This window comes from Peromyscus leucopus, chromosome 11 (assembly GCF_004664715.2).
Source record: "Peromyscus leucopus breed LL Stock chromosome 11, UCI_PerLeu_2.1, whole genome shotgun sequence".
Classification (NCBI taxonomy): Eukaryota; Metazoa; Chordata; class Mammalia; order Rodentia; family Cricetidae; genus Peromyscus; species Peromyscus leucopus.
In genome coordinates this window covers 11,483,397-11,510,784 of record NC_051072.1, presented here as the reverse complement: position 1 = coordinate 11,510,784, position 27,388 = coordinate 11,483,397, and positions in this window count along the sequence as shown.

The following is a 27,388-nucleotide window of genomic DNA, read 5'->3' as shown; positions in this document are numbered from 1 at the left end:
ACCCAAAACATAATGAGAATCATATTTTTAATTTTCTATTTGTTAAAGATCTTATTAGCTACTTCACTAGAATCTCCAAATATCCTGCTTGCCTCCTTGTCCCTCTCTCCTCACCTCCCTGACTCCTTCTTCAACCATTTCTTCTTCCATCTCTCCTGCACTCACACAAAATTAAAGGTTTTTAAGTGTATTCATCTTAGTGTGGGGGGAATAACACAACTGGTAATGGGATTCCCATACCAGCATGAGAATCCTTTACATAAAATCCCAGAACATGTATACAAAAGCCACACATTATGCCTTACATTTCTAATCACCTGGATGGGTTTATAGATCAGATCACTGGGGCTCGTTGGCTGTTTTAGTTAGGGTTTCTTTTGCTGTGAAGAGATGTCATGACCTCAGCAACTCTTATAAAGGAAAACATTTAATTGGGGCTGGCTTTTACTTCATAGTGCTGGGGAAGTATGAGAGTCCTTTATCTTGCAGGCAATAGGAAGTGGACTGAGTGTCACACTGAGCGAAGCTTGAGGAAAAGAGACCTTCAAGTCTGCCCCCACAGTGACACACTTCCTCCAACAAGCCTACAGCTCCTAACAGTGCCATTTTCTTTGGGGGTCATTTTCTTTCAAACCCTTACAGTGGCCAGCAAGGCCAGGCTATGTTTCAAATTTGGGGCAAAGGAGAGACCCCATTTCACAAGCATAGTGGACAATATGCTGAGGCCACCATATGCATGTGCTTCTATGTACATGTATATATATACATGCATTCATACACAGATATTCACATACAACAATGAATACTAGTTTATATAATTCAATTTAAAAACAAGTCAAAGTCTCAGAAAAGGAAGATTGATTTTCCACAGTGTTTCTAGTATCGTAAGCTACAGGAATTTGGAGGATTATTCCTAGAGAAGTGTCTACAAAACTGAAGTCAAAGTTCTCAGTTCATCAAATTATGCTAAAAGCATAGATACTTACATGATGAATCTTACATCTGTACACATGGGTATGAATGGTAACTTGTGCAGGAATGATCAGATTGGGGATTGATTGCTGAAGAATTCTTTTTCATTCAGTTTCATCACATTTATCTTCATTCACATAATTCCAACTTTTAAAGGATCAGCACAGAAAGTTTCATTTATACAAATAAATGATTAAATGATGTGATTTTTTTTAAGTAGAAATTCCCAGGAATGATTTGGGCATCAGTTAAAGCACATCTGGCTGTGGTATGCAGATATTACATTTGGAGTTGAGGCTCAACCTATAACCTTTGCCTCTGACTATTATTGTATACGTTATATTGGAGAAAGTAAATAATTTTCAAATGCCATACTTGTGAATAAAGAGTAAGACAAGCAAAATAAAATATAGAAGTTGAATGTGCTCTAAAAGTGCTATTTCAGTCTTAACCAATGCAAAGATTGAGACCTTTGTCAACTGCTACCACTGACAAAACATGAACCAAGTTGTAACACATTAAGTGTTTCCAGAAAAAAATGACTTCTGTCTGGCATTGCTGCTCTAAAATGTATTGAGAGAGAAATGAGTTAAGCAATGGGCCATTAATTTTGTAAAGACGTGAAAAGTAATGTGAAACTAAATAATCATAAAATATATTGATTTTCAATATCATTGTCTTGAAAGGATAATTTCACTGCACATATATCTACTTCTATTCACATTGAAATTAAGAATCAGTAAAATGACAATAGCTGTATAAAATAAAAATAGAATAATAATTAAAACTAGGAAAAATAACAAGATAACAGAAAATAGGAATAATTCTGGAAAGAGAATAGATAAAAGTTCATTGTTTGTGAACGTTTAATTTTTGAAATAGAATTGAGAAAATACCATCTGATCCAGAAAAAAGTTAGGGCATGAAACAAGTGTGATTTTGGCATCTCTCTCAAAGACAGATATACATTCCATATATTTGGATAGAATGATAATCATTCCTCCAAAACCTGGGTCAGGGATCTTTGTTCCTTGTTGTGTATAACATAAAGATATGAAAATGAGAAACTTTTCAGTGTGAATGACTCCCTTTACATATATAGTCATGGAAAAGGGGGGCTCTATCAACTCAATGGTGAGAACTGAACGTAGCCAGTTCAATTTCCTCATGAACATCTGAAATATTTTTTCATTATTTAAATTTATTTATTAAATTTAATTTTATATATCATCCACAGATTCCCCTGTTCTCCCCCCTCCCACTTCCCCCACCAGCCCACCCCCCCATTCCCATCCCCTCCAGGGCAAAGACTCCCCTGAGGATTGAGTTCAACTTGGTAGATTCAGTCCAGGCAGGTCCAGTCCCCTCCTCCCAGGCTGAGCCAAGTGTCCCTGTATAAGCCCCAGGTTCCAAACTGCCAGTTCATGCGCTGAGGAGAGGACCCGGTCCCACTGCCTGGATGCCTCCCAAGCAGATCAAGCCAATCAACTGTCTCATCTATTCAGAGGGCCTGATCCAGTTGGGGGCTCCTCAGACCAAAGTTGGAAAAAGCACAGGGACAAATATACAAACAAAAGGAAACACATGAACTGTGAACATTTGAAATATTCATAGAGGTTTTTATAACCCATCCAGTCATAGATTAAACCGATTCCACTACAGGAAATTAGACCTATGAGAGGATAGAAAGAAGAAAAGATAAATAATGTCAGAAGAAGAAATGAAAACTTTTGAACTTTCAAGGCTTTATATGTGGAAAGAGAAGGAATACATGTATAAGAACAAGTGAAGACCTGAGTATAGGTGTGCTGTTGACATGGGCATGGCCATATTAGCATCCCCAATGTCTCTGATGGATGTGAGTGATAAAGCCTTTCTTGGATGAGGCTCGGAGGAGCAGAAAAGTCTTCCTGCAAACGTTGACAACATTTGATGGTAGTGTCATCATAGATTTTTTGCCCAAATTTTATGGCATGGAGACTGGTCTGCTAGAGAGGCAGCTTCTACCTTGTTACGTAGTACATACTAAATTCATCTCTGTCTTTATCTGTATATACTAACTCTACCTTCTTGTTCAACAGTGTATATACATATTGAGCATTCAGCATGCTGACACTTCACCATAAGAAAGCCCCGATCGATTAACTGTAGCCCAGGATTTCTGTGGAAGTGTTTCTGTTTGTCCTTCCATTCATTTGCCACTACAGTAAACTAAATCTTTGCAGCCAGTACTCAAACCGAATTTAGAATCTAATAACTAAACCACAAATTGTAGCTCTTCGCTCTACAAGCCTTATTTTGTGCACAGAGTTCTTAAGTGTGTGTCCAAAAAACCTATAGTGTGTGTAAATTACAATAAACGGATACAAACAAACCACAAAGGAAAGGGATGTTATGAGAAACAAACAGGACAATCAAATCATAACTATAAGAACAATCTTTGAGAGAGGGAGGCCGCAGCACATACCAGACGCATGCAGCTCCACTCACTCTCTGCTTCACATCCTTGGCACTTGGGATCTTTTGTGAATTATGTCTCTTCAATGATTTGCCACTAGGGCACATCAAATTTGTGAACTGGCACTGTCGTGATTCTCCCAGACTCTCCAGGGCCTACTCCACATCCAAACTTTAATGAAATAACACTACTTGTTAGAGCATCAAGGGATGAAGCTTGACAATATCTAGTGCTACAGATGAAATTCATAAGGATGGAAACATCCAGAACAATTGATACCTAATGTAACAGAGTCATCTCAAGAAATGAATCATCTCACTCCAGCTCTAAGTTCAATGGAAAATGTAATTCTACCTCTGCTTCCTTTAAAATCTATCTTTGGCCATTGAAACAATACACTGGAAAAGAACTGGTGATGATTTGAGGAGAAAAAGGTGCAAATTATCAGTGAAATCTGTCCCCCAAACAGGAGGTGGGTATCTTATGACTCCTGAAAATTACCAGTTAGAGTCATCTGTGTCACTTAGTTTGAAATCACATGGTATTGGATTGTTATCACTCACAAAAGCCTTGTAATTTAGCCTGTCTTACATGTTGGATGTCATTGAAAAATTCATACCTTTCTTTTGATAAGAATGTCATTTGTGACAAAATTTCTACAGTTTGTCTGAAAAATATCTACTCATCCTTCAACATCTATGTCAAAATCTATATCCATCAAAGTTTATTTTCTCAAAGACACATTGTGCCAGCAACAACATTGCTAGTTATCCTGTCAATAATGCCATTCTAAGTAAGGTCGCATTTGGTATTCTTTCAACTTTTGCCAGTGTTCAGTAAAAATCCCTATAGTTTCTTCAGATGGATTGATATATATTTTATATCATGGTGCTGACGGTCCAGAAAACAAACCTACCTTTCACACAGCATCAAATCCGATGACACGTGGGTACCTGGCGCTGTTGTTGGTTAAGCCACTGCTTAATATTGTCTGTATTGCTGGTTTTCCAGAGGAACTTGAGTCAGGGTGTTTTTGTTTGTTTGGTTGACTTCTTATTTGAAAAGGGTGAGTGGAAGAGTTTCTGTGCCACAGAGAGACAAGTGGACAGTAGCACATCATGGGCATTCTGGCACTCAAGAGAGTTCTGGCTAAATTCAAAGAGTCAGAGTCCTATCCAGTAGGATTCAGAGGAAAGGAGTGATCTCATGTCATGTAGGAAGTGAGGACTCTAAACCACTGGCCAGCAACCAGGTTTCCTCTTATTCCTTCAAACCTAAGGAGGGAAGGGCCAGGCATCTTGGACTGCCAGAAGGAGGGTGGGATTCTGCTAATGTGTAACCAGAAGGATGAAAGGAAAAGGAAGAAGGACACATTTAGTTCTGGCTAGGGAAAGTGCCCACCAGCGCCCCTGTAATGCCTTGAGTCTCTCGATCTGGGGCTTGTGAAATTCAAAGAGACAAAATTAGGGCCTCTTGCATTTTCCTGGAATCTAACCCTCCTTGGAATTCTTTTAGAAGGTCACAGGTTTAGAGACAGGCTCCTGGTAGTAGGGCTGTCTTTTACTTTATAGCAGTTGTAGGTATTAGGGATGAGAGATGCTCTTGAATGTGCATTGCCTGGTTATGTTATAGCCATAAACCTGACATTTATTGATTGGCATTGGAATGAGGCATCTCTTTCCCAACAAAGTGCCTGTTGAAGTCCTTAAGAACCTTTAGTACTATATGCATGGCTGAAAACATTGACAGAACTACTTCATAATAAACTCCAAATCTCTATTAAAAATTATCACTATTTTCACAGCATACAGAGGAATATTATAAAACTGCTATCATAATCTTGGTACTAATTATATGTTCTATTTTGAACATGAACTAGTAAATTATAAAGCTTTCTATTTATTATGATCAATTAAAAGAAAGAAATATGTATATCAAATAATAATCTGTTGCATAAATGTACCAGATTTTTATACTCATTCACAAGTTGATTGCCAACTAGGCTGTTCTTTGTATTTCCAAGCCTTTGTGAATAGAGTAGCAATAAACATAGATAAACAAGTATCTCTATAGATATATAGTTAGGAAATTATTACTAGTTGTTAGCTGCTAGGAGAAGGAAAGAGTTTATTTCTTTGTTTTGTTTGGTGTGTGTGTGTGTGTGTGTGTGTGTGTGTGTGTGTATGAGAGAGAGAGAGAGAGAGAGAGAGAGAGAGAGAGAGAGAGAGAGAGAGAGAGAGATTAATTTTGTGACCTCTGGTACAATGAACATATTCCAGACTCCAAGGCAGGCTTAAGAAATGAATAGAGAATAGTAACTGGAGTCTACATGAGAGGGAGAGAGAGAGAGAGAGAGAGAGAGAGAGAGAGAGAGAGAGAGAGAGAGAGAGCATAAATTTGATGATGAGGAAGGAGGTGGGAGTAGATTTGGAGGAGATGGGAAATGGACACAGATACGATCATTATATAGCATATAGAATTCTCAAAGAATTAATTAAAATATTTAAAAACACAAAACAATGTGTAGAATCCCTCTGCATTTGCTCCAACCCATTCGCATGTCCCACACTTCTCATATGAAGCATACGCTTAGCAGATTGCTCTTGTTTTCCTTTTCTCTGCTTTCTGGATTCCTGGTGTAAATGATCATATCAGCTTTACTATTTTACCAGGGCATTACTACCCTCCCCAAGGTTTATATTCGAGTTTTTAATTATACTCTTATTGCTTTTGTACATATCATACCATATAACCAGCACATACAAATGTACATATTTTAAATTTAAAATACATGTTTCTGAATTATTAAAAAATAAGGAATTTTTGAATAGTTATGTTATTGAAACTTAATTTTTGGTATTATATTTCAGACATTTACCAGGGAGCATAGATCCACTCTATTGTCCAAAATGTTATTAAAAAGTACAGCCAATTTGTCATACACTAAGAGCAATATTTGAACTGTCTAGCTATTATTGAGAAATGAAGCATGCACATATTATGTTTTAAATTATCAGAAACTAAAGCCAAAATATATTCCTTACTTCACTTCTCCAATGACAATTTTCATCTATTATCTACATAATCTCATTGTCATCTATGTTTTCTGTTAAATAATTCATTTCCTAAATCTGTGAACATCACAGAATGGAAGTCCCCAATAGTCTTACATTTTTATAGGTCTGGAATATTTTTATAATTGACTTATTGTAATGTTAATGGTGCAAATTAACTTTATGTACTTGCTAAGAGACACTTAGAACATTTTCCAAATCACTTTTTAATTTTTTTCTTTTAGGCTTGAAGGTTATTCACAAAGGGACAAATTACACTAAATTGACTGAATTTATCTACTGTGTGACAGTACTTTCCAGAATAATTAAACATGTCTCTAGAAAAGCATTGCCACCAATGTTGGTCTCAAGTCAGTACAGTCCATTTAGGGGCCAAAAATCTTTTCATCTTTATGAACTTTCATGGGTAAAATGTGCATAATTCAATTTAAACAACCTTCCCATCTTGTGGTGTTTTTCTGACTTTTCTGATTGTAATACTTTAGCTTGCTGTGTCATGTAATGCACATTCCCAGTTGGTGTAAATTATCATGAATACATAAAGGTCTTCATCGATTTTTCAATTTTTACACTATGAACAAAGAAGTCAGGGAGGTTACCACTGCAACTCTCACCTCAGAGGAGATGAGAAAATAATTATTTCAGAGTAAAATAAGAGTGATGGTGGCCCATAAACACAGATTTAGGTTACACCAAATTCTATGCTGCAATATGGTAAAAGTTAAAGAAATTATGTCATTATCTAAAACAAGAAGTCACGTCAAGACTCTTTTCAGATACACAGGCTTAAGCATCAAGTAGATGATTACATCAAAGGAGGTGACCCTCTGCTGAGGTCTCTTAGGCTATATGATGACAGTCTTAGCTTTGGGTTAGTGGAAACCTGGCATCCACTTGTACCCTTCAAAACTAATCATAGTCATAAAGATGCAAGGCCATACACATAGATGGAAAATAAATGTCAGTTAAGGGACTTAAAAGAGCCTGAGATAATTTGGAGATAATTAGATAATAAGCTCCAATCTGCAACATCACACTATTCTAAAATCTTTAACGTTCAAAATCAGTCAATCACTTCTGTAGGTGCTAATTATGTCTGAGAACTTTGTTTCACAATTGATGTACCTGTGCAGAAAAAAAAGTGTGGAGATTAAATCAATAACTGTGAAAAACCCTGAAACATACTATAGACAAACTTCACTTGATAATGTAAAGAAACTTAAAAAAATAATAGTAAAAATTTGGAGAAATGCAAACATAAATTGGCAATGTAGATGCTTATTTATTAGCAATGCAGATACTTATGTACAGATGCCTGACAAACATTTGCATATGTACAGAATGACAGAAAGTGCAGGAACTGTGAAAATTCTCTCTAAAACTTGTTCTATAAACTAATAAATTCCCAGGAGTTTACATACACACACACACACACACACACACACACACACACACACACACACGCTCATCATATCTATGAAAACTGTTGTTAATTCTACCTTCCTACCAGTTATAAAAATAATGCTGAGGTTCTTCTTTTTTTTTTTTTGGTTTTTCGAGACAGGGTTTCTCTATGTAGCTTTGCGCCTTTCCTGGAACTCTTCTTCTTTTGAAGAGCTTCTTTCTGCTAAAATATAAGAGAAAAAGTAAGGACCTCTGTCTACAATAAAAAACAAAAGAAATTTCTCTAAAGTCAGTAATTATAGCTAAGGAATAAGAGAACAAATTGCTGTATTAGTATATTTGATATATAATGGAAACACTGACCCCTCCTAAGTCTGTCTTCAAGATAAAGTTAAAGCCATGGTTATTAAAATATTCTACTTTCAGGCAAGCACATCATTAATTTTGAAAATTACATTTATAGTAATGCTTTGAGAATATGTGAATAAATGAGTCTTGATGTGGGTGCAGATGTCACTCAGAATATGTGAAGTTTTCTGTGTATCTGTATAAGTGACATTAATTATTAGAGAATTAATTGAGATACTTCAAAGAATTAATCTGAATTCTTCCTAAGTATAGCAGATGTCTCTCTATTTTTCATTTAAGGAGAGAAAATGCCATCATGTGATGCACATGAACAAGTGAGCATTGGAAGGAAAAATGGGATTACTCTCACTTTCCCATTTCATGAAGTCAGCTTTTACTTAATCTTTCATATATGAATGTGAGCATAAGTACAAGTGTGAATGTATAGTTTTAACTCTGGAAACTGAGGTCATGCTCCTAAAGCTTTATATATGTATCTATGTGTATACATGTATGCATATATATGAACCTGTACCTATATTGTATATATTTAGAGAATCAATTTGGATCTTTAATTAACAGCATTTCTCAACTTCAATTAAAATTAATTCAAAAATTTGTATGACTAAATCTTTAAAACATGAGAAATTGTACTATAACATCTATACAGCAATTGATTTGTCAGTGAATTGTTGGATATGACTCCAAAAGATTAGGCAACAATCAGATATTTTTTACTTTGTGAAAATTTGCTTATTGAAAGTCAGTGTCTTCAGAGGGGTAAGCAGAACAAAAAAGGACAGAAGTTGGGAGAACATTCACTTACAAGAAACTATTAAACAAAACAACATTCTAAAATTCAATGACACATCTAATCTAAAAAGAGAAAGAATGAAAGAATCAGTTCTTCAAACACAATTTTCCAGTAACCGTGTTGAACACTTCACTGATTTCATTGATCATTAAGAAAATATGAATCAAAGCTGTAAACAAACAAACTCCAAATCCATCAAGATAGAGCCCCCCAAAAACAAAAGAACAAGTGTAAGTAAGAAAGCAGAGCAAATTTAATCTTGCACACTCTTGGTAGGAATGACACAAGTATGGTAAGAATGCACATGTAAGGCTCAAAGATTAAAAACAGAATTAAATGACCTTAGGAAGCAAAACACCACTTCTAAAGATTTGTACATTGAATAACTGAAAACAAAGTATTGAATAAACACATTTATAGATGTTAATATTGTTATTCCCAGCAGATAATGTTTGGAAGCAACAAAGTGTTTACCAATGGATAAATAATCAAATTGTGTTACATACAATGGAGTGTTAATCAGCATTAAGAATGAACAAAATATTGACATAAAACATAGATGAACTTTGAATACCCTGTGTGCAGTCATGAAAGGCAAGTAACAGAACTCTTTTTACCTGACATTTTACAGTGATCGTTAATTGTAAGGACAAAAAGACAAATAGCATCCTCTAGAGCTCATAAAGAGGAAAATGGGAGAGTAAGTGTTGTGGAAACCAAGTACAGTGACATAACTGTTCTATTCTGGAGCATGAGATGTGTTGTGGGATATTCTGTACGCTGTGAGTATGTGTTGTTCTGATTGGTTGATAAATAAAATGCTGATTGGCCAGTAGCCAAGCAGGAAGTATAGGCAGGATAAGCAGACAAGGAGAATGCTGGGAAGAGGAAGGCTGAGTCAGGAGAGACACTAGTCCACTGTCCAGGGAGCAACATGTAATGGCACACAGGTAAAGCCATGGAACATATGGCAACATATAGATTAACGGAAATGGGCTGAGTTTAAGTGCAAGAACTAGTCAGTATTTAGCCTGAACTAATGGCCAAACATTTTTAATTAATATAAGCCTCTGTGTGCTTACTTGGGTCTGAGCGGCTGCAGGACCAGGTGGGACAGAAAAAAAACTCCAACTACAAAGACGCAAAAATTGCTTTAGTCCAGAAAATCAAAGCCATTCTGTGCAATGCTACAAATCCAAGACTTTAGAAGAAATAAGGTGGGTAATGGTGATGACTTGTCAACATCGAATGCTGTGTAATGCTTCTGAAGTAGACACTTACAATGATTAAAATGATAAACTTTCTTTATTATGTTCAGACACTCACAAATTCTAGTAAGAAAATGTATTTCTGAGTAATAGGAAGGGAAAGAGTAGGTTAAATATACAATCTAGACATAATAATGAGTTCTGTTTTTAATCTTACAAATGTTGAGCTAATCCCACTTTATTCATTGATTGCTATAGAGTACTTAATTTGAATTGTAATTTATTGGGATGAATTGGGATGAATGGTTTTAGGAATGTAAAATGTATTCAACAGACTATCATTGTCTTAGAATGCAAATAATAGGTAAAGGTTTGCTTTGGGATATTTTCTTCCTTCCATTTGATTTCTCACTATGAAGAAGGGCACCAAAAGGAGATGAAGGGAAATGAGAGAAACAATCAGAGGCTGAAAATGACTAAAGTTCATTATATAAATGGATAAAACTGTCAATAAACAATGGGGAGGAATCCTTAAAAATAACATATTTTAAATGAGCAATATCCTTTGCCACAAATATTGGCTTAAATTTCACTTTATTACTTAGCATTACTGAGCAAAATGCATAAAACCTGATAAGGGCTCTATCTTTACTATAAGAGTATTTAAAAGTTATCAGTGTTATTTTATGGGCTGTCAGAGTATTTAAAAAGTATCAGTGTTATTTTATGGGCTATGAATAATCTATTGAAAAACTTAACCAGCATTTATTATGCCATATATGGTAAAATTTTGAAGAGAAGAATGCTTTTATCCCTAGAGAGTAAGATATGTTTATCATTAAGTGTTATTTAAGTGCTTGATAGGTTTTTGTCTTGTATCATACAAATACATTACACTGCTCTTAAGTAAAATAAATTTACTTAGACCCCCAAGGATAAGTGTTAAGAGGATGGCAATAAGAGTATTATGATACCAATAATAGCACAAAGTAAAGGAGAAATTGAGATATGACAAGTGTTATAAAGCAGTTTATGTCCCCAGCTCTGTGCTATGTCATGTTTGTGAATTAACGTAATAAATCATCTCATCAGAACTGTCATGTTATTTACCTGGAGGAGAGGACACAAACAAACAGAAAACTTCAAGATGAGGATAAGAATGTATTATCTTGTATTGCAGGGACTGAAAAGGTCAGGCACCTCCAGGGTTGTTTAACTCTGTGGCTAATGATATTTTGAAAGTTCATGTGTTTTCTTGACTCTTCTGACCTTCCCTCATGGGTTAAGCAGTGTATTCTCATTTCCTCCTCTTAGGAAATTAAAATGGCTTCATGTGACATATGCGCTTATAAACGACGGAGCATTGGGAGAAAATGAGGATCTGTTCTGTGGATTGCTTTTTTCCCCCCACACACGTGTGAATTTTTGCATGATTTTTTTCAGCAGAATTTTTAGATATAAGTATGAAGTAAGTAGAAATGCAAATTTTTGCTGGAAGGAAGGCTGGTCTGGAGGGTTAAGAGCAGTCTTTGTTCTTGGAGAAGCATCTATGAGTCAACCCACAGCCCTCTCCTGAACCAGTAGTCATCATATAGAACCCCACCAGGACTCCCTGAAGGCTTAGGGCTTCTTCCTCTGAAGAGACAGGAGCATCTGGGAACCAGCCAAGAGGTGAACTGGTGCAAATGAGGAACATGACCTGTAATACAGAGCCAGGTGTGTGGTGATATTGTGTTCTACAAAATATTGTGCACCTTAATAAACTTATCTGGGGTCAGAACAGCTACTAGATAGACATAGAAGCAAGAAAATGGTGGCACTCACACATTTAATCCTAACATTCCAAAGGCAAAGATCTGTCTGGATCTCTGTGAGTTCAAAGCCACACTGGAAATAGCCAGGCATAATGACACATGGCTTTAATCCCAGGAAGTGAAGGCAAGAAACAGAAAGGTATATACGGTCTGAGGACCAGGAACTAGAGCTCGTTACGCTTTTAGGCTTTTGAGCAGCAAAGTTCAGCTGAGATCCATTTTGGATGAGAAGTCAGGATCAGCTGAGGAATTGACAAGGTGAGGTGGCTGTGGCCTGTTCTGTTTGTTCTGATCTTCCAGCATTCACCCCAATACCTGGCTCTGGGTTTGTTTTCATTAATAAGACCTTTTAAGATTCATGTTACACAGATGGGCTTTGATTGTTTGCTTGTTTGCACATGAGATATAAAATGGGGACAATGTGGCTAGATAGATGACTCACCAGTTAAGCTTTATGTTAAGGGCACATACTGATCTTGCAGATGATCTCAGTTTGGACTCCAGAATCTGCATGGACAGGCACATGGTCCTGTACACACACACACACACACACACACACACACACACACACACACACACACACACACACTCGCATGCACACATCCCATTTATGGCTCTCCTACACCATATCAGTAATTAGGATTAGCTATTATATAAGGGGAGTTTTAAAACAAGAATTAGGTCTTGCTCAGGGGTACAGTGTTTAACATATTGATAATGTTTATTTTTCTATCTACTTAAACTAAGGATTAAAAGAATGTGTCACACTCACAATAAGTTGATCAGGGAGAATTCTGTGTTATACACAAGAGCTGAAAAGATTTATATTAAGTTATAATGGTACATGGACCTTAATGGGATGGAAGGGGAGAAATTCATTAATAGGGTTAAAAAAGAAGATACCTTAATGTTCATGGTATACTCTTCTCTGGCACAGTATTTACAACAGGACCTGTCTAATTCTTTTTTACTTATTTTTTTGAATTTATTATTGAAGGGGAAAGTCTTAACATCTCTGTAAACGTAATGATGTAGTACACTGGAAAAAAAAACAATAAAATGGAGAAGGGAAGGAGATAAACACATGAGCAATTTCTTAGTAATTAGTAAGTAAGTTATTAATGGAGAAAAACATGGAAACTTGGAGAAAGACTTGTCTTTGACAGATATAAGCCCCTTGAAATGATGGCTTTGCATAAGAAAATGTGTCTATACCTGCTAAAACATGGGCTTTCCGGCACAAAAGAAGCTGCAACTTTTCAATGACTCCTTTTTACTCAGAAGGCCAGATTTTCATAGCACTATTGGAAAGTACAAAGGGGGGAAAGGAGAGGAAAATCTGAAAAGTAATAAAATGCTATGTGAATATCAAAATCAGAATAGGTTCATTGTTTGGGAAGATTGCAAAGAGGTAATCTTGGTATGTGATGCTCAACATTCCCAAATCAATTGCCTGGTTATAAGGCAAGCCGAGTTTTTTCCCTTGACCTGCCCTTTCACAGCTTTAGTCACTGGCTGTAACTTTGAAAAGCTCTTGCAGACATTCGTTATTGATTTGTTGGAACCTTATGCTGGTTAAATTGGATGTATTCGGCAGAGCTGTTCCTTTTTGAATCTGTCTGTATCTATAATGATTTTACATTTACTTTTTATTTGGCATGTCATTATTTCCTCCAAATTGAAACATTCTCTCCTAGAGGGAGAAAGGAGGCTGACATCATTCTGGAAACCCAGGAACTTAGCATGCCTAGGGAGCTATCTGCATGTTGAACAGTCACTAGACTCTGTTTTGAGGTCCTCCAGGTGGTAAACAACAGCTGAAAGAGAAGTGTCTTTGTTGTTGAAGCTTCCTGAAAGTTGGGCAGGAACTCCTGAGTTGACCACATGATGGCCTGGGGCTTTTCAGTAGTTCAGCTGCCTAATGCCCCTCTTGTTTCCATAAATAGACCTAATAAACAAAACCAACTAGGCTTGGATGGGATTGCCTCATTGGTCTGTAACCATACCTTAGCCTGGGTAAAATGTTATCTATCCAGTTATCCTTAAGTAAAGTTATGTAATGTTAATAAATATCACTGACCTCTATTAGAGTTTAGCACCTTCCTAATATTAGAATCATTGATGGCATACACTTACTCCTGTTATTGCAAGAGATTTATCCTACCTGAACTTGCTATTTTGCTATATTCAGTGGCACCTATAGTACTGACTACAAAACATTAAAAAAAGAAAAAAATCTGAAATCAATTCTACACATTGTCTTCTGTGAAATCCTGGTGCTACAGATTCAGAACTGCTCTTGTAATATTCTCTACTAACTATTGAATGAATCTATTTGCAAACTTAGGTGTTGTGTTTTCAATGCTAATCAATTATCCAGTGTTGTGGGACTTCGATCCCTTCAGCCAATGACTTTTGGGGGTTATGATCCCTAAGGTGTGATTTTTTTTTTTCCTGAGTGCCTGACCTTTTAAGAGCTGAGGGAGAGAGGTCTTTCACTCTCTTGTGTGCTCGCTTTCTTTTGGGGTCCTTGAGCCAGCAGTGAAAAATGCCTTGCGGTAGCTGTTGTCTCCTCTGGGCAGAACAGCAAAGAACAGAAGCTGGGTTAGCAGTGGATCAGCAGCACGTCTACCCTGTGCTGAATTTGTACGTCAGATTTCCAACTGCATCTCTTAATACACTGATATATATTCTCATATACACCCTTTTGGTTCTCGTTTCAACCCAGTCCTCAGCCAACAGAATGTTGACTGTATAGGCAAACAAGCAAATAATACTAATGAAATTAATCTATATATCACACATGGTTGTCAGTTTAAATAAAGGGGAGGTTACATTGAAGTATTTGTCAGTCTGTAAAATAAAATAAACATTTACAAACATTAGTAGAATATACATAAGTGCTAGTGTATGCACATTTTAACCCCATACATGGCATTGTATCTATTGAATAAATAAGTAGAATCATTATATACACAAAAATGATACATATGTACACAGTTAGCACATGCAGAGATAGAGAGACAGAAGGAGACAGAGAGAACAAATAAAGCTAACATATGATGTAAGAATTTCTCTACCATGTATCCAGGAAAAACTGAAATAAGTCTGTAGAAGAGACATCTGCTCTTACTTGTTTTTTGTTTTTTTTTTTTTTTTTTTTTCAGCACTGTTCACAATAAACAGAAAACAAAGTAAGTTTCCATCATGTGATGAGCAATAAAAATGTGATAAATAAAATCAGTGGAGTATTAATCGGCTGTGAAAAGAATATTATGTTGGATGCAATAAATTAGGTCTGAACTTTCTCAGTCACTAGCACCTAAAGGTGTTGATCTCTGTTGGATATGAGAATGACAACAACCAGAGGCTGAGGACAGACAGTAGGTAACTGCCAAAAAGATCTTAATTACTATATTCATCTTTTTCTTTGACTCCGAAATTAAGTGACAAACATTTATGTATATTTGAATGTTGACAGAGTATAGGATTAAGGAAATGCAGAAAAGAATATCTCAGAAGCCTAAAAGACCGCACCACCAACAAACTTGGATTGGTATCTGGAAGCTGAGAGCTGGGTTCAGAGTCACAACTAAATGGGAGGACATTGCTCAGTAGAGTGGCTATAGTTAACAGTCCAGTAGTGTACATTTCTGTGGTGGTATTGTGTTCCCCAAAATATTGTGTACCTTAATAAATTTATCTGGGGTCAGAGAACAGAAAAGCCACTAGTTAGGCAGTGATAACACATGCCTTTAATCCTAGCATTCCATCTGGGATCTCTGTGAGTTCAAGGCCACATTGGAAACAGCCAGGCATGGTGACTCATGCCTTTAATCCCAGAAAGCAAGCCTTTAATCCTAGGAAGTGATGGTAGAAAGCAGAAAGGTATATAAGGTGTGAGGACCAGAAACTAGCAGGATTTGGCTGGTTAAGCATTTGGCTGGTTAAGCATTCAGGCTTCTAGAAGCAGTTCAGCTGAGAGCCATTGGGATGAGGACACAGAAGCTTCCAGTCTGAGGAAACAGGACCAGCTGAGGAATTGGAAAAGTGAGATAGCTGTGGCTTGTTCTGTCTCTCTCATCTATCAGCATTGACCCCAATAACTGGCCTCGGGTTTGATTTTATTAATAAGAACTTTTAAGATTCCTGCTACACATTTCAAATCACAAGGAAAAACAATTTAAATTCTTATCACCACAAGGACATGGTAGAGGTTTGAGCTGATGCATATGTCAGCTACCCAGATTTCAGCATTATTTAATACATATCAGTATGTAACTATAATATTGTGATTTTGTTAACATTTATTAACTAGTATCTGTCTTGACTTAATGTGGTAGAAGATAAAGCTACTGAGCAAAGCCCCAACACACAGGAGCAAATCTTTCTATTTTGCTGACATATGAAACATCCCAGCACAATGTTGTAGGATAACATAAGGGACTGTCTCTTTTCAAATGGTAAATTCTTGTGCACAATTACATCCAGTCACTATCCAAAATACTTTCTGTCATTTTGCTTAGGTGGCTGGTGTTTCAGGGATTACAAAGACTCTGTTGATACTTTAACAAAACCTAAATACTAGAAATATGTTGCTTTGTGTTTTTCAAACAAGTCCCCCTCCCTCTCTCCTTCCTCCTCTCCACTCCTTCCTTCCTTCTTCTCTTCATTCCTTCCTCCCTTCTATCTCTCTTGGCTTGTGAGAGACTCTTTTGGGAAGAACATCATCCTGGACACTGTTCTCTCTACTAGAAAGTTTCTAGCAATGTCACCACTCAAAATCAAAGATGTCTAGTCACGTTTTTGAAATACTATTCTCTTAACCATGAATATCTATACCATTTATCAATACTATCTTTTCTTGATATTTTAACTAACCACAAAATAGCAATGGAGTTAAGAGGTAGGGTGAAAGCCTTCTACACATCCCTCTGGTGTGAAGATAGCCCTGATTTCCTTAACAATGAGATGAGAAAGGAGGTTTGAAACAGGATGATTATCCAAAAGATAACTTACATTTTCTTTGTGTACCAAAACATATGTTTAAATCATTTTCTAATGTTGGCATATATGTAATTATTCCTGAATAAATTAAGTCCCTCAACTCACACCCTTCTTGAGGCTATAATACCCTATAATTCTTATTCCAATTTCTTCTATTTTTGTATCTATTTCCATTGTCTCTAAGCTATAAAGAGAAGCAGAGTATATGCATTATGTTTACAATATATTCATGACTATCATAATTCCTGACATTACATGGATACATAACAAAATAAAAATGTAATGATTTCTCCAATTGTGATTTAAGTTTTAGAGTTTTAAACTTATTAAATTATTTTGTCAAATGGCAAGAAGCACAAAGTAGCTTCTGAAAGTTATCTGTTTGTATCACAAAAAGAAATAATTCATAAATAGAATGATTGAGTGAATTCCTCTTTGTAATAAACAATTTAATGTAGAAAAACAGAAAATAAACATACCTGGGCTCAGGGACACTAACATAATTATCCTCTGGTCACCTTGATAAACCTAATTTAGAATTTTAATTTATTATGTCAATTCTCTATAAATTTCATATCAGAAACAAATGGTCAAACAGTGACATATATCATTAGAACACAGAAATAATGGTTGAAATCTTTGCAAAAGTTTTGAAGTTTCAAAGACATGATTTTCATACATGTGATTATTATGACCATGGTTACTTTCCTTATTATTGTTTTTGCTAATAAAAGATGGAGAGTCCTGTAAGTTAACTGGGTGGAAGCTTTATATAAAAAAAATACAGGAGTGAATGTTAATTTCTCCTGGAATCCTAGCATCATAATTAATAACATTGGATGTTAGCACCCATGATTTCTCAAAACTCAGTCAGATATTCAAGTAATATCTCAGAAATGCAGTTGACAGGTGTTTTGAATTTGTTTATCTCAACCTTGTGTCATACAAACCAAAGATTAATGGATGGTCAGTAAAGACAGGAGGAAAAAGGAGAAAAATTGGCATGAGAAAATTAAAGAAAAATGTTACACAGACTTTAGGAAATAATTATGAGAAAGCATAAGTGCATTTGCCTTTGAGAGTTCTGAGAAGTAGGTAACAAGTCAGAATTCAATCTGTGAGAGATTTGTTGAAGAACCACTCTTTAGGATAAGGAGCTAAAAAACAGGAATCAATAAGTTCTCCAAAATCTCTTTCTTGTCTGACTCATACTGAAGCAAAAGATAAGAAAAGGATTGGGTTTAGCAACAGTATCAAACTGGAGAAGAATTTGAATGTTCCTTCCAGGGCTCTGGCATGTATGAGCCCAAACTGTCCTGTCAGGTGACTAATATTCTTGGTGAGCAGCAAAGTCTCAGTGTCCCTGTTTTCCTGTCACTTAATGTGAGCAGACCATGAATATAAAGGGCTTTATAGAGCCAGACAAACAGAAGCAAGAGATGCCATGGATGTACTGCAATTGCATCCCTGGAATCAGCAATGCCACGGTATCACTGAATCAGAGATTACAAACATTAATTTTTGTCAAAGATCATCCAGGGCATTTTGCTGGTCTACAACTGACTAGGCAATGTTTTTCTTGTGGTTAGCAGAAAGATCTCAAAGGTACCTGCAGTCATGATTAAAATGTTCAAATAGACCTCACACTAGTGGTAGTTATGGGCATTTTCCATATGCTACTTGTTTTAAAGAACTGGAAAATAAAAGAGTTATGAACTCATGGCTACTACCACTGGCATTTCAAAGAACTATATGGCAGTGTTCATATGGAATGGAAGTGTCCAGTGCAGTTCAAGCGGTTCCTTAGAAGGGGCTATGAAATGTGTAGAGCCTGAGATTCAAGATACTGTAATGTTAAAAATGCCAGAAAAAATTTTGTCATCTAGAGAATGCCACTGAGGGAAGCTGCAAACATTCTACATAGCTTGGCCAAGAAAGAAGATAACAGGCTATGATCAGTAGAAAGACAAAGGAAGCTCTGCCCAACTCTTATGAGCCCAAATCCTACCACAGTGTACCCAGAGAACAGGTATGGAATTGCAAGGTATAACCTTTGTCCTGCATTATTTCAGTCTTGAATTGGCCTGGTCCTTCCTTTCTATGCTCCATTCCACTTCTCTGAAATGCGAGCATTTACCTCCAGACTGTTACACAACTGCATTTTAGAAGGACACAAGTTAATTTAGAGGGCCAAAAGAAGCTCAATAGACTTAGGGGAGATTTATTCATTGGATCTTAAGGAATGCTAAAAGAGTTAGGACATTTGGACATTTTTTTTATATATACCAATCCCTGTTTCCCCTCCATCCTCATCTCCTGCTCCCCCTACCTTCACTCCTTTGAACCCCCCATATCTTCCTCATAGAGGGTAAGGCCTCCCTTGGGTAATCACCACAGGCTGCCATACCAAGTTGGGGCAGGCCCAAGCCCCTCCCCCCTGCATCAAGACTGAGTAAGGCATCCCATCATAGGGAATGGGCTCTAAAAAGCGATTTCATGTACCTGGGTTGAGTTCTAGTCCCATTGCCAGGGGACCCACAAACACATAAAGCCACGCATCTGTCACTCACATTCGGCAGGCCTAGTGCAGTATCATGCAGGCTCCCCAGCTGTCAGTCCAGAGTTCATGAGCTCCCACTAGCTTGGGTCAGCCATTTCTGTGTTTTTTTCTCATATAATCCTGACACCCCTTGCTCCTATAATCCCTCCTGCCTCTCTTCAAATGAACTCCAAGGAGCTTGGCCAAGTGCTTGGCTGTGGGTCTCTGCATCTGCTTCCATCAGACGCTGGATGTAGGTTCTATGATGACAATCAGAGTAGATAACAACCTGAGTGCAGGGGAAGGCTAGTTCAAGCACCCTCTCCAACATTGTTCTGGGTCTTAGCTGGGGACGTCTTTGTGAGTTCCTGGGGATTTCCCTAGCTCCAGATTTCTCCCTACCTCTTTAATGGTTCTTGACAGAGTGAAACATTTGGACTTTTGAATGAGAGTCAAGAGACTTTTCATTTCCATCCAGATATTGGGAACATCCCAGGAGAGTACACCAAGTGATAGAAGAATGGATGGTGGAATTTTAAATAAAAAAAAAAAATCCTTGTGATATTAATGTGAAGATAACATGAAGATAAAATGAAAGGAAAAGATTACAAGTATAAAAAAATACAATGATATTGAATCTTCTTTGCAGTGAGAAATGAGTCATTTACTGTTTACTGAGCATAAAAGCAAGCTTACCGGATTCTGTTGAAATCTTTACAAGCCATTTTAAATTGTGTGCAGAAAATAACATGATGGTAAATGTTTTACAAATGGGGAGTAACATACATAGCAAACTATTTTTATAATTTAGGCGAGAGTATCTGGGTTGGTTGCTATTAGCAGTAGACAGGGAGAAACTGAGTGTCTCTGAAAGTATTTAGACCAGCATTCAGCAAGAGTGTCTGCCAAATTCAGAATGAAGTCTGAGAGAGGAAGAAATCACTAATTACAGAAAACACTTTGGGTCTCCCAAAATTATGGTTCTTTTATTTATTAACAGAGAAAGATGTGAATGTGTGCTTAGCTAAAGTCAGTTACATTTAAAGTAATTATTAGAAATAAGCATTCCTATTTCACAGAGTGATGGTCCAAGATCATAAGGTTTATGGCAAAGGGTTTCTGGGCTGTTAAATTGTCAATGACCAAAATAAGCTCAAGAATTAGGTGAAATCAGAGGAAGGAAATGAAAATAGGTTAGAGGAATGTAAAAGCTGTGCTTATAGATTGTATAGATTTTTCTAAAAACTGTAGCTTGGAAAGATGAAAGTGATGCAATAATGGATTCTATCAAGTAGAGCTTGTGGAAAGAAAAACAACCAAGTGCTCTATCGGGTCAAGAAAGTTCATGGTCAAGACAGACGAAGGCTCAGAGTGACCATTGCACCTGACAAGATGAAAGCCACTCTCAGCCTTGACATGAAGCCGGCCTGAAATTGCGTGAATGAAAGTGTTAGGGGGGTAAATCAAATGGAAAATCAGAGAGAAAATGAGATTGTGTATACAAGGCTATTACTGGTTTGGGTATAGGGCTGCAGAAAGGAAAAGAAAAATGGGAAGCAGGTTTTCAGCTTAATGATTAAAGAATCCAGATTTTATTGCAAGCAATAAAAAAATTAAAGAAGTATTTAACTACATTACATTTCAACTGATTTCCCATATGAATGTATATAATTTGCATGTCATCATCCTTCAGTAGGCTTTATGCTTCTCTAGGAACTTTTCTTTTTTGTGAAGATTTCCACCAGTTTGAACTTTTTTTGTTTATTGTTTATTTTTACTTCAGGGATCCCCTTTAGTTTGCCTTTAGAAAACTTACAAAATGTTATTAAGTGACCTCTATATTATTTTTATTCTTTGAAAGGTAGGTATATATAAAATGTCAGGTATTTCTTACCCTCCACTACTCTCTCTCTCCCCCTCTCTCTCAGTTCCCCTGCCTCTCCCACTTAAACTCTTCTTCCCTGTAATTCTTCTTCCGCTTCTCAGATCATCTTTGTGTGTGATCCATCGTGTTAATCAGAATTAGTTCCAAGACCCAGGGCAAGAAATCAGTGGCTATACCACTGATGAAATTTACCACAGCTCCTCTGGGAACCATTAACTGACAAACAGGAAACCAGAGTATTTGCCTTGCAGTGCAAACCTAGGAATGCTAGCTCCTGCTGTGGTACTCCAGTTTCTGTTTCGTGCTCCTTACTTCTGACCTGACATCTGGAAATAATACAGAAAAAGTTGTTCATTTGAACCAGCTAGGTAAATTTTCTTTTGACATCTATAATTGACAAAGGAAATTATAACTTCTCTGCAACTGCTGCCTTCTAGGTTTCTGGTGTTGACAGATCAGGAGGCTAATACCACCACTGCGTGTCCATCTCACTCACACTGACAAAACCCTAAATGGCAAAACTGTCAGTCCTCTCTCGACATCCCTCCAATGCTCCTTAGTACTCACTAATGGAGTGACACCTGAAATAGCTATCCAAATCCACAACAATTCTATAAATTCACTTGCTCAAAAGTAGTTACTGTGTGTAAATTTCATGTGATATTCCTAATTGGTAGAGGTTATCAATCCCAAAATTCTGATCACCAGGACGCCTAAGAGGAAAACTTTTCCGTGCTATCCTCCTAGTTTTGAGAGTTATACAGAAGAATACAGTGACTGATTATAAGTGCAGCCTCGGTCATTTAGCATATTCACCATGCTCTGTCCTGCTGTTTCTCTGATAATGATGCTATGGAGAGCCTGGAAGGCAGAGTCTGCACAGAGAAGGGCCAATTACGGGAGCCCTTGGGAAGAAATGCGAACTACGAACAAGTAAATATTCTATACGATGAATTTCACACATAATCATATGTGAGACTATCATCAGATGAAATTTGAATAGCTATTCTGACTTGTTCTACATTTTACCTCAGATCCTGGAGTAATCAGTGTCATATGATTATTTAAAGAAAAGTACTTTTCTTTATGAAAAAATATAATTATAATTATTTCTAAATAATGATTTTATAAATTTCATTTTTATGCAGTAAATATATTTTTTAAGAAAATTTTTATTCGTTTTACATACCAACCAGAGATCTTCCTCTCATCCTCCTGGTGCTCCCCCTAGCCTTCCTCTCCCCCTGCCCCCATCCCTGTAGCTGAAGTTTCCCTATGTCCCACCTGGCCTGCGGTCAGGACAAATCTCACTCACCTGCCAGTCCTGCAGCCGCTTGGACACAAGTAAACACACAGAGGCTTATATTAATTAAACTATATGGCCTAATGCCTGAGGCTTCTTGCTAGCTAGATCTTATATCTTAAATTAACCCATTTCTATAAATCTATACCTTGTCACATGGCTAGTGTTTACCAGTATCTTTACATCTTGCTTCTCATGGTCATGGTGACTGGCAACATCTCTTGACTCAGCCTTCCACTTCCAGAATTCTCCTCTACTTATCCCACCTATACGGTACTTCCTGGCAGGCTACTGGCCAATCAGCATTTTATGTATCAACCAAATCAGAACAATACACTCACAGCATACAGAGCAATATCCACTCACATATTTTTTGGAAGCTGCTTGCTTGCACTTCCTGTTATACTAGGTAATATTATTTTCTTCTTGGGTCTCTCTGAGGGAGTTGAAGATTAGATAGTTATAGTTTTAATTAGTTGAAGATTAGATAGTTATATTTATAGTTTTCCTTGTTAAGAATTTCAAAAAGAAATACACTAAAGAGATGTAAAATGTATAAATTTCAAAGACATTATAAGATAGTTCTCTGTTAGTAATTTAAGTTAGGATACAAAGTGATTCAGGTACATTTTGGACTTACCAAAATAGAATAGACAATTTAATATATTTTTCTCTAACTTTGTCAAATACAAATAGACTAGACATTGTTGATGTATTTATTGCTTGTATATATTGTATATAGTTATTGTACTTATTATGTATAGTTTTTCTTATATTAGTTATAACTTTTTTATTAGAATAAGAAGGGGAAATGTGGTGATATTTTATTTGTGCTGAAATGTGATATTTTATTTGTATGTTAATAAATAAAATTTGCCTGGAGATCAGAGGTCATAGCGAGCCAGGAACAGAAGTCAGATGGTGGTAGCCCATGCCCTTAATCCGATCACATGGCAAGCAGAGAATCTGTGTGGTCAAGGACACAGCCAAGTGTGGTGAAACATTCCTTAATCCCAGTACCAACCATAGAGACCTGGAGGTCTGTATAGACAGGCAGTGATGAGGAAGTCATGTGGTTGGGCTTAGAGCCAATGAGAAGGCAGAACAGGAAGGCAATAACAGCACAGGTTAGACAGGAAGGAACTCTCTCATGGGAAACTACATTTTGGTAGTAAGCTAAGGATAGTCAGTGGCTATTTGCCAATTCTCTGATCTCTTTGGCTATTACTCCTGTGTTTGGCTCTGTGTTTCTTATTTACTAAGACTGTTTAGAAATTTGCCTACACATCCCCTCCTCCAAAAGAGTAAGACCTCACATGGGGAGTCATCAAAGCCTGGTTAATTCAGATGAAGCAAAACCAAGCCCTTCCTTTCTGCATTAAGGCTGAGCAAGGTGTCCCACTATAGGTAGTGGGCTCCAAAAGGGCAGATCATGAACCAAGGATAGATCCTGATCCCACTGCCAGGGGCCCCTCAAACAGATCAAGCTACACAACTGTCTTCCTTATGCAGAGAGCCTAATCCAGTCCCATGTGGGTTCCAAGGCTGTTGGTCTCAAGTTTATGAGTTCCCATGAGCTTGGTTCAGTTGTCTCTGTAGATTTGCCCATCATGGTCTTGACTCCCTTTGCTCATATCATCCCTCCTCCCTCTCTTGGAGGAGCTTGGCTGTGGAACTCTGCATATGCTTCCATAATTTACTGGATGAAGCCACTATGATGACAGTAAAGGTATTCACCCATCTGATTACCAGAATAGGCCAGATCAGGCACCTCTCCACTATTTCTGGTACTCTAATCTGGGATCTTCCTTGTGGATTCTCCTAGCACTAGGTCTCTGGATAACCAAACAATATCTCCCTTTATCAGGATATCACTTTCATTGCTTTCCTACTCCATGCCTCCCCAAGTTGGACATTCCTGTTCCCTCATGCTCTCATTCTCCATCTCCTTCTCTTTATTGTACCAGCTCGGCCCCAGTTTACTCTAGAAATCTCATCTATTTTCCGTTCCCAGGTGCTGTGGGATATTCTGTACGGCAAATGTGTTGCTCTGATTGGTTAGTAAATAAAAGACTGATTGGCCAGTAGTCAGGCAGGAGGAAGTATAGGCGGGACAAGGAGGAGAAGAATTCTGGGAAGTGGAAGGTTGAGTCAGAGTCACTGCCAGCTGCTGTCAGGACAAGCAGCATGTGAAGATGCCAGTAAGCCACAAGCCACGTGGCAAGGTATAGTGTAGCTAGAGTTTTCCTGCCTTGCCCACAGTCAGGACAAATCTCTCTCACCTACCAGTCCCACAGCCGCTCAGACCCAACCAAGTAAACACAGAGACTTATATTGCTTACAAACTGTATGGCCGTGGCAGGCTTCTTGCTAACTGTTCTTATAGCTTAAATTAATCCATTTCCATAAATCTATACTGCTGTGGGATATTCTGTATGGCAAATGTGTTGCTCTGATTGGTCAATAAATAAAACACTGATTGGCCAGTGGCAAGGCAGGAAGTTTAGGCGGGACTAACAGAGAGGAGAAAAGAAAGAACAGGAAGGCAGAAAGAGACACTGCCAACTGCCACCAGGACAAGCAGCATGTGAAGATGCCGGTAAGCCACAAGCCACGTGGCAAGGTATAGATTTATGGAAATGAATTAATTTAAGCTATAAGAACAGTTAGCAAGAAGCCTGCCACGGCCATGCAGTTTGTAAGCAATATAAGTCTCTGTGTTTACTTGGTTGGGTCTGAGCAGCTGTGGGACTGGTGGGTGACAAAGATTTGTCCTGATTGTGGGCAAGGCAGGAAAACTCTAGCTATGCCCAGAATGATCCATGAATTCTCTTAGAGTCCTACATATTAACTAGCTTCTGTAGAATTGTGTGTTGTAGTCTGGTTATTATTATTATTATTATTATTATTATTATTATTATTATTATTTTGCTTTACATCTAGTATCTACTTATGACTGAGTACATACTATGTTTGTCCTTCTGAGTCCGGGTTACCTCGCTCAGGATGATGTTTCCTAATTCTATCCCTTTGCCTGAAAATTTCATGATGTCATTGTTTTTTTACTTCTGTGTAGTATTCCATTGTGTATATGTACCACATTTCCTTTATCGATTCTTTGGTTGAGGGGCATCTAGGTTGTTTTCAGATTCTGGCTATTACAAATAATGCTGCTATGAACAGAGTTGAGCAAGTGTCCTTGTGATATGATTGAGCATCTTTTATGTATATTCCCAAGGGTGATATAGCTGATTCTTGTGGTAGATTGATTCCCAATTTTCTGAGAAGTCACCATACTGATTTCCAAAGTGACTGTACAAGTTTTCACTCCCACCAACAGTGAATGAGTGTTCCCCTTGCTCTACATCCTTTCCAACATAAACTCTCATCAGTTTTTTTTTTCTTAGCCATTCTGATAGGTGTAAGATGGTATCTCAGAGTCCTTTTGATTTTCATTTCCCTGATGACTAAGGATGCTTAACAATTTCTTAAACATCTCAAAGTATTATTTAGCTTTAAAAAATAATAATAATACCATGAAATTTGCAGGCATATGGATGGAACTAGAAAGTATCATTTTGAGTGAGATAACCCTGACTCAGAAAGATAAACATGGTATGAACTCATAACTGGATACCAGGCATAAAGCATAGAATAATCAGACTGCAAGCCACAGTTCCAGAGAAGCTAGGAAATGAGGATGACCCTGAGGCATGTACAGAGGAGATCCCGATGAGTTCCCCTCCATTTAATTTGATGTTGGCTATAGGTTTGCTGTAGATTGCCTTTATTATGTTTTGGTATGTTACTTGTATTCTTGATTTCTCAGACCTTTATCATGAAGGCATGTTGGATTTTGTCGAAGGCTTTTTCAGCATCGAATGAGATGATGACTTTTTTTTTCAGTTTGTTTACATGGCGGATTATATTTACAGTTTTTTTGTATGTTGAACCATTCCTGCATCTCTGGGATGTAGACTACTTGATCATGGTGGATGATTTTTTTTGACATGTTCATGGATTCAGTTTGCCAGTATTTTATTGAGTATTTTTGCATCAATGTTCATGAGGGAGATTGGTCTGTAATTATCTTTCCTTGATGCATCTTTGTGTGGTTTGGGTATCAGGGTAACTGTAGCCTCATAAAAAGAGTTTGGTAGTGTTGCTTCTATTTCTATTGGGTGGAACAATTTAAGGAGTATTGGTATTAGTTCTTCTTTGAAATTCTGGTAGAATTCTGCATTGAAATCATCTGGCCCTTAGATTTTTTATTGGGAGACTTAATAACTGCTTCTATTTCCTTAGGGGTTATAAGTCTGTTTAAATTGCTTATCTGTCCTTGATTTAATTTTGGTGTCTATTATCAATCCAAAAAGAAATATCCATTTTTTTTAAATTTTCCAATTTTGTGATGTACAGCTTTTTAAAATATGACCTGATGATTCTTTGGATTTCCTCATGGTCTGTCATTATATCTCCCTTTTCATTTCTGATTTTGTTAGTTTGGATAATCTTGCTCTGCCTTTTGGTTAGTTTGGATAAGGGTTTGTCTATCTTGTTCA